At 41.8% G+C, this 9598-nt stretch overlaps 1 pseudogene; it reads right to left on the bottom strand.

Moving 5' to 3' along the window:
- Positions 1-535: 535 nt before the first annotated feature.
- On the bottom strand, positions 536-5854 carry Got2-ps3 (glutamic-oxaloacetic transaminase 2, pseudogene 3; annotated as a pseudogene).
- Between the last annotated feature and the right edge of the window lie 3744 nt (positions 5855-9598).

Below are 9598 nucleotides of genomic sequence, written 5' to 3'. Positions count from 1 at the left end.
ACATCTTTTACTGTCCTTGTTGGAGAGGCACAAGACCTGTTGCTTTTGATAAAGCATAATTTCTATAATGTGATCTGCTGACATAGTTACTCCATACCAGAAAGACAAGTGTGAGGACAACTGTTAATGACAGAACTAGGGTTTTTTTTTTTCTCTCACAGCCTCAAATATGAGCCAGGTCCACAGCAGAGCCTCTGATACTGTCTGAGGCTTCAGGAAAGTTTCTGACCTATGCCACTGCCATGGCTGACAAGATTTTTGGTGTTGTGATTTTCTTGCATGTGTAAACTTTCAGAAAAGCTGTAGACCACAGATGAAAAAGAGTTTGATTTAGAGCCAATGAAGTTCCAGTTACCAGCCATGAAATCCTCTGATCAACCTCCTTTCCAAGGAAGGACACGTTCAATTGCCGAGCTTTATGCACTGTGGTTGAAAACAGGATCCACCACCACCCATACTCCCTCACCCTGCACATGACTCTCACAAGGGCAAAGGCTGAAGGAAAGGCAGTCTGCGTTCCTTTGCACTCTGGTAATTACTTAGTGACCTGGTGAACGACATGGGCAAGTTGGCCAATATTGCTAGAGTTGACCCCTGCCACTGAGATTTGGCCATCCTTTGTCATGTAGATTGAGAACTCCTTGGTCAGCCTTTCCACCTGCTCCGGATTTAGGTTGGTGAAACAACATGTAAACCAGGTCGGTGATGCACTGCCAGTTGTGGGAAGTCCCCTCTTTGTTCAGACTAACTGGGTTCACATGCTGATGATGCCTTTTACCTCTTGCAACCATGCTTTTGCAAGTCTGGAGAAGTCAAAAAGGTTCAGTGTCTTTGCTGACCACTGTGTAGGCTCCCACACACTCATCACACAGGCCCATGTTCTTGGCACACAATTGCCAAAGGTTCATTGATGCGGACTAGATGAAGTGCCGAACAGCCTGGGGCATCCTTATCACCATCACTGCTGGCAAAGCCTTGGTAGGTCATGTCAAAGAATGTAGAGCAATTCTTTCCCTTCACCACGGATGTTATTTCCTTCTGTCAAGTCCATGCCTGTGCAGTTGGGATAGCAGGCATGCAGGAGGAGGACACTCTGCTGTGGAATTTTTGATATGTCTTCTATGGCTCCCGAGGAATCAAATCTGCAAGTCTTGGGTCACAGTATTGATACCCTCATAGTTGCATGCCTGCATCTCTGAAAATGGGCATGTGATTTCCCCAGGATGGTTTGGACAGAAAGGTATCTTGGCTGAACTTAAAAAAATGTTTGCAGAAAACTGGCTCCAACCCTTAAGGGAGTCACAGAAATGGTCAGCACAGTGAAAAACCAGCCACTTTTCAGCACTTTGTTGTTCTTGCCCAGAACCAGTTTTGCAGAAACCTTACAAAATTCAGCCAGTCCCCCCAATGGGCAAGTATTCTTTGTCCAAATTTTTTGCAGCATTATGGGTCTCTGCTTTCCGGACACTGGGGAAGAAGTAAGACTTTCCATTATCATTACAGCAATGGATGGTGGCAGAGCCAAGAGCAGGGGAAGCCTCTTATCTTCTTTACACTCACCCTTGTACATATCTTTCCAGCTCAGACATCAATTCAGAGCTTCATTTCTGTGTATCTAATTTATCATCAACTCATCATCTTAGTTGTCTTAAAGCTTCCTCAGGTTTAGCAGGCTCAAGGTTAACTGCTCCATCATTTCCCCAAGCTTGTTTCTCATCCAGTACCCTTCAATCAGAGACTGTTTCTGCCATTTAACATGTTAATGAACTTAGGAGTCATTGTTGAAACTTTCTTTCACCTATCTCGCGTCTTTTCCAATTCTCTCTACACCCCTTTAACTTCTAGAATTTCAGAATCTATTATGCTCTCACCCCCACCGCATTTTCTTAGCTTGTAGAACCATTATTTCTTACCTATAATGTTGTTGAGGTAAGAAATACTGAGCTACTTCCAGTATTTTTACCCTGGCCCTCTCTGAACTTCTTAATAGTCTAGCTGAAGTGCTTCAAAACATAAATTTCGGGGTTGGGGATTTAGCTCAGTGGTAGAGTGCTTGCCTAGCAAACGCAAGGCCCTGGGTTCGGTCCCCAGCTCCGGGAAAAAAAAAGAAAAAGAAAAAGGAAAAAAACATAAATTTCATTGGATGCTACACACATACACCTCCAACATGGCTTCATTCCTCTTACATGTGCATCAATGCTGTGTCTTGGCACCTCTCTCTAGTCTCGTTCTTAGGAGTCTGTTCTTCCCTTTATATAGGCCTACACATTGGCTTTTCGACTTTCAGATCTCTGAATATCCATCCCCACCACTGAGCCTGTTGGTATTAAAGCTTGTGTAGGCTGGGCTGACCCTGAACTCATGATGCATTTGGAAATGACCCTGATCTCCTGACCTCCTGATTCTCCTGCCTCTACTTTTCAAGTGCTGGGATTATAGGCAAGGGCTATCGCACTGGCTTTTCCATATTTAGGAGTAATTTCAAGGTGACACAGTGGTCAGGAAAGTACAAGGGAAAAGAACTGAGAGGCCATGTCATACACAAGCTGAATTCTCAATGTTAAGGAATCACAATGATTTATGAGAGGGGATGAAATCACTCCATGTGACTCTAGGAGGGTGGAGTCAGGAATATTAATTGTGAGTACACATTGATGTAGGCACAGTATGATGGTGGCTTGATCAAAGTTATATCAATAGAAGAGATGAGAGTCTGTACAGTTTGACAGATTGGGTATATGGTTCAAGAGAAGGAAAAAATATCAAGGATTAAATCAAGGTCTATAATGTGAGTAATTAAAAGATGAAATCTCCCTTACTAATGAGAGCAAGTCCATGAAAATGTGTATTTGGAAGAAGAATCTCTTAGGGCTAAGTCTGGATATGCTGATTACATACAAGCAGATTCAATAAACAGTTTGGTTTATGATTCTGAAATTTGAGAAGAAAGTGAGGGTAACAGAAAAGAGAATTCAGAGTAGGATTTGCTAGTTTGCCTTTGACCAAGAAGGTCCCCTGAAACAAAAAAACAGGATAAATTGGTCATCCTACATCTGAACTACAGATTTAAGGAACATAAGGAGTCTTAGGTATGTACATAGGAGCCATTTAAAGCCAAAAGATTAAAAGAGTTGAGATCTCATAGAGAGTATGAATTAGGGGAAAGAGTTGGCTGAAGGTAACTCAAGCATTTAAAAAATAATATGTTGAAGAAAAATCAGTAGAAGAAGATACAAAAGGACAGTCCCATGAAGTTAGAGGAAAAACTGTCCCGGGAGACAGTAAGCAAAATGTTACCAATGGTGAATAGTGATCAAATGTTAGCATACCGAATATGGGTGGTAGATAAATGACAGATAGATTGACTTTCACAATATGAAGTCGCTGGTCAGCGTGGAAAGAATTATTTTACCATGAATTTATAGGGTAAAGCCTGGATTAGAATGGAATCAAGGCAAAGCACAACTAGTGATAGTCTACAAAACAATGGAGAAATAGGGAAGTAGATAGAGGAAGAAGTGGGGTCAAGAAGGTTTTGGATGGGAAACTATATAATGTAAACTATTGAGCAAGAAACCTTAGGTTAATAGTCCAGGAGAGAAACTGAGTAGTTGCAGAAGCAAAACCTTTGAGCAAAACTTAAGTAACTTTTGTTATGAGCATAAATATTGTTCTGATGATGATAAAAGTGGTATGTAGTTCAGAAAGAGACAAGTAGCTAGGCGAGCTACCTGGAAATTGGGAGTAGGAACTCAAGTCAGAGGTTCATAGAGATGAAGGCTTATTCTTGCTAACTCTTCAGTAAGGCCCAGGCTTTCTATAAAAAATTATTTTATTTACATTCCAAATGTTGCCCCTTTCTGGCCCTCTGTCTCAGAGTTCTTCACCCCACCCTGCCTCCCTGTTGCCTCTGAGTGGTGCTCACCCACCTACCCACCCTGTCACAAACCACCAGCATTCTCCTTCTGTGGGACATCAAGTCTACAGGATTAGGTAGATCCTTTCCCACTGAGGCTGAACAAGGCAGTCCCCTACTATATATGTGCTACAGACCATGGACCAGCCCATGTATACTCTTTGGTTACTGTCTTAGTCTCTGGGAGCTCCGAGTTACTGTTGTAATTCCTATAGGGTTGCCATCTCCTTCAGTTCCTTCAGTCCTTCCCCTAACTCTTCCATGGGGGTCCCTGACCTCAGTCCAACACTTGGCTGTATGTATCTGTCTCAGTCTGCTGCAGGTAGAGCCTTTCAGAAGACAGTCATGCTCCTGTCTGCAAGCACATCATGTCAGGGTTTGGTGCCTACACATGGGATGAATCTCAAGTTGGGCCAGTCATTAGATGGCTTTCCATCAGTCTCTGCTCCATTTTTGTCCCTGCATTTTCTTTAGACAGGAACAATTCTGGGTCAAAAATTTTGGAGATATGTGGGTAGCACCACTGTCTCTCCACTGGGGGCCCTGTCTATCTACTGAAGGTGTAATGTTGACTGATATAGATAGTGGGACACAACCTGAGTTTTTTAGTAGAGATCTTTTTCTATAACTAGTAGAGGGGCAGAGGATGAAGGTGGATTACAACTGAGTATGGTGGGTCTGGGGGTAGTTCCTCACTCCTACGTAAAATGATGACTTCACAGGTAAGATTATTTAGTCAATGTCTGTCTCCACACTGTTACTGAATTTGGGGTTCACAAATTGTATCACAGGCTAGATTTGGCTACCAATAATCTTCAATAAAAGGGATGAGTTAGTAATGTACAGCTTTAAAGAAATTATTTAATGTGGCCACAGAGCAAAAAGAGGCAAAGATATCCAGCCACTCCCCGAAGTCTAACTTTGACACTAGGTGGTCTATTAAACTTTAATAGAGGGCCAAGAATATGTTCACCTAAGCATGCCCAGTCAAGGCTTGGTCCTGCCCACCCTTTGCCCATCATTGTTTAGACTCCAGTCTAGTCCTGTATGATGTTTTGACAAGGTGATAAAACTTTCAAAATCTCGAGAGAGAGAGAGACAAGACCCCCCCTCCGCATGGTGCCTTTTTATTCTCTCAGCATGAGGTTCCTGGAGAATTTCAACCTCCTTTGGGGTCTATTGTTTTAATAATCTGAGAGGTTGAGAGATACAAGGGAATTTCTGGAATATCTCCTTTTTTGATAGGCTGGTCATTAACCTCACAAGGTCAATGTGACTTATTGTTACTTATATTGCATCTCCAGGGCTTTAAAGAATGTCTGGTGCATAAAATGACCCAAAAGAATATGTTGGATGAACAAAAAGGAAAGAATAAAGAGCATTAGTTGATAGCAAGGGTCTGACAAGCAGCAGTAGGATATGGCTGCTCTGTATAAGGAGACAACGATGAGGTGGAAAAAATAAACTTCCATTAGCTTCTGGTAACCACACTCATGTGTTGGGTTACATTTTTTTTTTAACCACAGAGATAACTATTTATCTTAGGTTCCCTCAAGTTCTGAAAGATTTAATGTAAGGCATTGGCAGAATTAGGCCAGAGAGAAATCCTAGGAACTCAAGAATCACCCTGCGTGAGGCTTCATTGGGAAAGGGGAGACACATCAGAGCTGAATTATTTTGCTGTGTTCTCAGGGTCAGCACAGCCAATGTTGTCAGTGACTCAGCTGTTTCCAGTCTCTGTGGGTTCTTCCTGTTCAGCTTCCTCACTGGTTTGCTTAGTTACACATCTGGGCTACTCTTCCTCATCTTTCCCATGACGTCCATCTCTACTCGTGACTTTGAAAAGATGTGCCTCTCAATATTTTTCTGCCCTTCCAGATTGTTTTCTTCTTCTCTAATTTGGTAAGCAGTTTTCTTCCCCTTTTTAAGAGCCCCCATCACGCTAAGAGGAAGCAGGCAGACCAGGGAGTGTGATCCCCTCTCCTGGCCTTCTGGATACTCCAGTGCAATCTCCATTTTTTTCTTTTACATTTTTATTTTTTTGGAGACAAAGTCTCACTGTGTGCCTTGGAAGGTCAAAAGTTCACTTTGTAAATTATACTGACTATGAACTGGTAGAGATCTACCTGCCTCCAACTCCTGAGTGTTAGGATTAAAAGTCTGCCCTACCATACCCCAGCTCAATCTTTTTCTTATTTCTATTGAAAATAGAGTCTTTTCTCATACTATACACTTTGACCACATTATCCCCTCCCTTCACTACTGCCAGCTGCCCCCACACACACACCTCCCCTCTTACTCAAACTTCTTCCTCTCCATTTCCCGTTAGAAAAGAAGAGGCCTTTGGGAGACAACACCAAAACACAGCAAAACAAAATACAATGTGACAAAGGCCAAAGCCTTCACAATGAAGCTGGACAAGGAAACCCAACAGAAGGAGAAGATCTCAAGAACACTCAAAAGAGTCACAGAAGTACCTGCTTCCACAGTTCAGAGGCTCACAAACACTAACAGCCACAACAAATATACAGAGACCCTGGTGCAAACCCATGCTGGCACCATGCCACTCCAGTCTCTGCGCCCATGTGAGCCCTGCTTAGCTGATTCAGTGGGCCATGTTCCCCTATAGTCCTTGACCCCTTTGACACCTTCAATCCTTCCTCCACCTTTTCAGTGGGATTCTGGGTTCCCAGGGGAGAGACCTGAGAGAGGCCTCCAGTTTAGACTTTTGAATAACGTCTGGCTGTGGGTCTCTCTATTCACTCCCAGCTGCTACTGAAGAGGCCTCTCTGATAACAGCTGATAAGGCACTGATTTACCAGTATAGGACAATATCATTAGGAATCATTTTATTGATGTTTTTTCTTCAGAGACTTGAAATTCTTGTCACATAGGCCTTTCATTTGCTGATACTATTATGAAAAGGGTTGTTTCCCTGATTTCTTTCTTAGTCTGTTTGGTCTTTGTTTATATGAAGTCTACTGATATTTTTATTTATTTATTTATTTTTTTAGTTAATCTTGTGTCCAGGCACTTTGCTGAATGTGTTTACCAGTTGAGGATTTCCCTGGTAGAATTTTTAGGGTAACATATATACTACCATATCATCTGTGAATAATGATACTTTGACTTCTTGATTTCCAATTTGTGTACATTTGAAGTCCTTCAGTTGCTTTAACTGCTCTAGCCAAAACTTCAAGAACTATATTGAATAGATATGGAGAGAGTGAGCAACCTTGTCTCGTTCCTGATTTAGTGGAATTGCTTTGAGTTGCTCTCCATTTGCATTGATGTTGGCTATTAGCTTGCTGTAAATTGCATTTAGGTATCCCCCCTAATCTCTCCAGGACTTCTTTCATGAAGGGGTGCTAGGTTTTCTGTCTGCATCTAATGAGATAATCATGTCATTTTTTTCATTTAGTTTGTTTATATGGCATATTACATTTTTTTATTTTTGTATATTGAACCATTCCTGTATTTCTGGTATATATGAAACTTATTTGATCATGCTGGATGATCATTTTTGATATGTTCTTGGATTCGGTTTGAAGTATTTCTTGAGTATTTTTGTATGTACGTTCATAAGGGAAATTAATCTGTAATTTTCTCTTTTTTATTTGTCTTTACATGGTTTAGGTATTAGGGTAACTGTGGCCTTATAAAATGAATTTGGCAACGTTCCTTCTGTTTTTATTCTGTGGAACCATTTTAGGGGTATTGGGGTTAATTCTTCTTTGAAAGTGTGCTAAAACCATCTTGTAATGGAATTTGTTTTTGTTTTTTGTTTGTTTTGTTGCAGAAACTTTTTTTTTATTTTTTTTATTTTATTTTATTTTTTTTTATTAACTTGAGTATTTCTTATATACATTTCAAGTGTTATTCCCTTTCCCGGTTTCCGGACAAACATCACCCTCACCCCTCCCCTTCCTTGTGGGTGTTCCCCTCCCAAACCTCCCCCCATTGCCACCCTCCCCGCATAGTCTAGTTCACTGGGGGTTCAGTCTTAGCAGGACCCAGGGCTTCCCCTTCCACTGGTGCTCTTACTAGGATATTCATTGCTACCTATGGGGACAGAGTCCAGGGTCAGTCCATGTATAGTCTTTAGGTAGTGGCTTAGTCCCTGGAAGCTCTGGTTGCTTGACATTGTTGTACTTTTGGGGTCTCGAGCACCTTCAAGCTCTTCCAGTTCTTTCTCTGATTCCTTCAACGGGGGACTTATTCTCAGTTCAGTGGTTTGCTGCTGGCATTCGCCTCTGTATTTGCTGTATTCTGGCTGTGTCTCTCAGGAGCGATCTACATCCGGCTCCTGTTGGTCTGCACTTCTTTGCTTCATCCATCTTGTCTAATTGGGTGGCTGTATATGTATGGGCCACATGTGGGGCAGGCTCTGAATGGGTGTTCCTTCAGTCTCTGTTTTAATCTTTGCCTCTCCCTTCCCTGCCAAGGGTATTCTTTTTCCTCATTTAAAGAAGGAGTGAAGCATTCACATTTTGATCATCCGTCTTGAGTTTCCTTTGTTCTAGGGATCTAGGGTAATTCAAGCATTTGGGCTAATAGCCACTTATCAATGAGTGCATACCATGTATGTCTTTCTGTGAGTGGGTTAGCTCACTCAGGATGATATTTTCCAGTTCCAACCATTTGCCTACGAATTTCATAAACTCGTTGTTTTTGATAGCTGAGTAATATTCCATTGTGTAGATGTACCACATTTTCTGTATCCATTCCTCTGTTGAAGGGCATCTGGGTTCTTTCCAGTTTCTGGCTATTATAAATAAGGCTGCGATGAACATAGTGGAGCACGTGTCTCTTTTATATGTTGAGGCATCTTTTGGGTATATGCCCAAGAGAGGTATGGCTGGATCCTCAGGCAGTTCAATGTCCAATTTTCTGAGGAACCTCCAGACTGATTTCCAGAATGGTTTTACCAGTCTGCAATCCCACCAACAATGGAGGAGTGTTCCTCTTTCTCCACATCCTCGCCAGCATCTGCTGTCACCTGAGTTTTTGATCTTAGCCATTCTCACTGGTGTGAGGTGAAATCTCAGGGTTGTTTTGATTTGCATTTCCCTTATGACTAAAGATGTTGAACATTTCTTTAGGTGTTTCTCAGCCATTGGGCATTCCTCAGCTGTGAATTCTTTGTTTAGCTCTGAACCCCATTTTTTAATAGGGTTATTTGTTTCCCTGCGGTCTAACTTCTTGAGTTCTTTGTATATTTTGGATATAAGGCCTCTATCTGTTATAGGATTGGTAAAGATCTTTTCCCAATCTGTTGGTTGCCGTTTTGTCCTAACCACAGTGTCCTTTGCCTTACAGAAGCTTTGCAGTTTTATGAGATCCCATTTGTCGATTCTTGATCTTAGAGCATAAGCCATTGGTGTTTTGTTCAGGAAATTTTTTCCAGTGCCCATGTGTTCCAGATGCTTCCCTAGTTTTTCTTCTATTAGTTTGAGTGTGTCTGGTTTGATGTGGAGGTCCTTGATCCACTTGGACTTAAGCTTTGTACAGGGTGATAAGCATGGATCGATCTGCATTCTTCTACATGTTGCCCTCCAGTTGAACCAGCACCATTTGCTGAAAATGCTATCTTTTTTCCATTGGATGGTTTTGGCTCCTTTGTCAAAAATCAAGTGACCATAGGTGTGTGGGTTCATTTCTGGGTCTTCAATTCTATTCCAT

Source organism: Rattus norvegicus, chromosome 9 (assembly GCF_021556685.1).
Source record: "Rattus norvegicus strain SHRSP/BbbUtx chromosome 9, alternate assembly SHRSP_T2T, whole genome shotgun sequence".
Classification (NCBI taxonomy): domain Eukaryota; kingdom Metazoa; phylum Chordata; class Mammalia; order Rodentia; family Muridae; genus Rattus; species Rattus norvegicus.
Note: the sequence above shows the minus strand (reverse complement) of the source record. Positions and strands in the feature narration are given on the sequence as shown.